Source organism: Schistocerca piceifrons, chromosome 4 (genome assembly GCF_021461385.2).
Source record: "Schistocerca piceifrons isolate TAMUIC-IGC-003096 chromosome 4, iqSchPice1.1, whole genome shotgun sequence".
In the NCBI taxonomy this organism is placed as follows: Eukaryota; Metazoa; Arthropoda; class Insecta; order Orthoptera; family Acrididae; genus Schistocerca; species Schistocerca piceifrons.
Window position 1 is genome coordinate 53350319 of NC_060141.1, and position 2681 is coordinate 53352999.

Sequence of the window (2681 nt, forward strand, 5' to 3'; positions counted from 1 at the left end):
TCCATAGCTTTCGGTACAAAATAGAAATGACGGCAATATTCTTTAGTATCAGCTAAGAGAAACTACTTAAGATCTAGTAGAGAACTGGGAATGAATAACAAATTAAATAAATGATTTTAATTATGATTTTAGTTTTTATTTCTCAGGACAAATGAACTGTTTGTGAAGGAGTGCTACTTTTAAGTGAATGTTTACTTGAGATTTATTTCCGGTTTTGCTGTAACTTATAAATTCAATACTTTGTGTACTCTACTTCGCGATTGTCTTCGCCGGTCGTACTAGTTCCCGTGTTTCCTTCATAGCGACAAAGTGTTCTTTAAACTTTTGACAGATAAAGACTGTGTACGTGGCAAACACACAAGATAAAAATGACTTACGGTAGTTTATTGTGAATTGCAAAATACCCTACGAATTTACATGAGTGAAAATTACAATAGTCTGATTGCTAGAAATCTTTTAAAAATAATTTAGTTTGATAGAGAACTGCAAATTCTTTAGACAGATAGAAAAGTGTGATTGTTAGGATTAATTTTGGTAAGTGAGAAATAATTTGGAATTATGTTTTTTCTATCGCTACTCATAGGAATTATTATTTAATACAGATATTCTGAACTTTCAGATCACTATAGAGGTTTATTTATTACGGCTCGAAACGCTCATATCGTCCTTTGTTGAACAAATTTGAGAGCTAGTAGTTTGTGTAAATATGTATACATACCAGGGCTTCGCATGTTTGTGTCGTGTCATGTGCTATCCATTGAGAATGCTGTGAAGTTACTGACGGGTTCATTCGCGTATGAAATAAAACGCCGATGGCGTTGTGAAACATCGAAATATGGAACTGCGAGGAACCTCCCGATATTGAGTTCATTTGGCGCACTTTTGTAAGCGAAACAAACACTAGATTTACGACTGCTGTAAAATATAGAGTGCAAAGGCCGGTTCGGCCAGTTGTTGGTAGAAAAATTCTATTCACCAATATCTTTGCCTTACAAAAGGGCATGCGGGGTATATGGATAGAGCTCATTTTCTGTGGTTTGGTTACTTCGCGGGAAAACACGTTGCAAACCTAGCAGTTAGCGTTCGATTCCAGGCCCGTCAATGGGATTTTATTTTCCTTATACAAATTCAGCGGCTCGGGGTTCGATCCTAGGTTGCTAGGGCGGTTTTTTTTCACTTTGCCCCGTGACAGGGTTTTAAGTACTTCAAAAATATTGAATTACAAGGTGGATATGCTGTCGCGTTGGATTGTTGACTGCGTGTGACATTTCACGGTGTCATTCATATGCTTGGCGTACACTTGTAAGAGCGATTGTTCCTGCACATCAGTCTGGGATCCTCACCAAATTGGATTAGTGGAAGAGATAGAGAAGATCCAACGAAGAGAGGCCTTTACGGAGATGCTGAACGAACTCAATTGGCAGAAACCACGAGAGAGGCGTTGTAGCTACTAGGGATTTGGATGGATGGATGGATGGATATGGTGTTATGGGCGCTCAACAGTGTAGTCTTTAGCGCCCGTAGGGATTTGCAGTTGAAATGCTGGAAGCGTGAGTCCGGGGAAGAGTTAGGCAACGTACTACCTGCGCTCAGGTATATATCTCACAAAATGACTACAATGAGAAAATCGCTGAAGTTAGAGTTCTTACGGAGGTTCCTCGACAGGCATTCTTTCCACGCATCATTAGCGAATGAAACAGAAAATGTGGAAAATGATATATCAAAAGTAGCCTCCGCCATATGCCGTAAGATGGTTTGCGTAATACAGGGACGTAGATATACATGCTAGAGGCACCCAAAGGCGTGCAGTCTCCAGTACGACCGTTTCTACTAAGCGAACACCTGGTTCCTAACTTTTAATTACTGTGTCCAATGTCACATGTTACCATATCAAGCTTGAAGATGGAAAGTAACAGGGTCGATAGAGTTTGAAGTACCGCGGACGTTAAGATTAATACACACGGTCTGTTGACCAGGAAGGAAGATATAAGAAGGAATCGGTAGGTGCATTGGTCAAGGAACCATTGCAGTATATGCCAGTATAGATTTAGGGACTCCAAAGATACATTACATCCGGACGGCCGTACGGGGATGTGAACCTCTGCCCTCTCGAGTAATACTGGCAGACTACCTTCGTCGCATGGCGTGACCGGGCTCTGAATGTCCACACCGGAAGCTGCCGCTGCCCGGGTACCATTTGGCGCTGTTGCGTGTACTCGTCCGTCGCCGGCTGTGGGCTGGCAGCAGGGGTTGCGTGCCACAGTGAGCGCTTATCAACCAGGAAATGCGCCGCCCAGACCACGGGAACGGACTCTTTCAAAAAGTGTCCGTCCACTACACCCCAATACCGCTCTCTTTGTGGAACGTCCGGGCGCGGAACGCGAAGGAGTAAAAGGAAAGAGGAGAAAACGACGACAGAGGAAACGGATGTCGTGCAGATGATCATCTGTAGATTCTACGGAAAGTCACCGATAACGCAATGGGACGTGACTTATCTGGCAGCAATCGCGAAGCCGCCCCCCGCTCCCCTTTGTACTTGTGTGTGTCACGCCACATCACTGCCACACCGTTGCTGCAAAAGCGAAACGCCCGCCATACCAAAACAGCTGCTGCCGTTTAGGGAACCGACCATTCGATGGGACCACATGTTTACATTTTCTTACCCCCACATAACACCCATA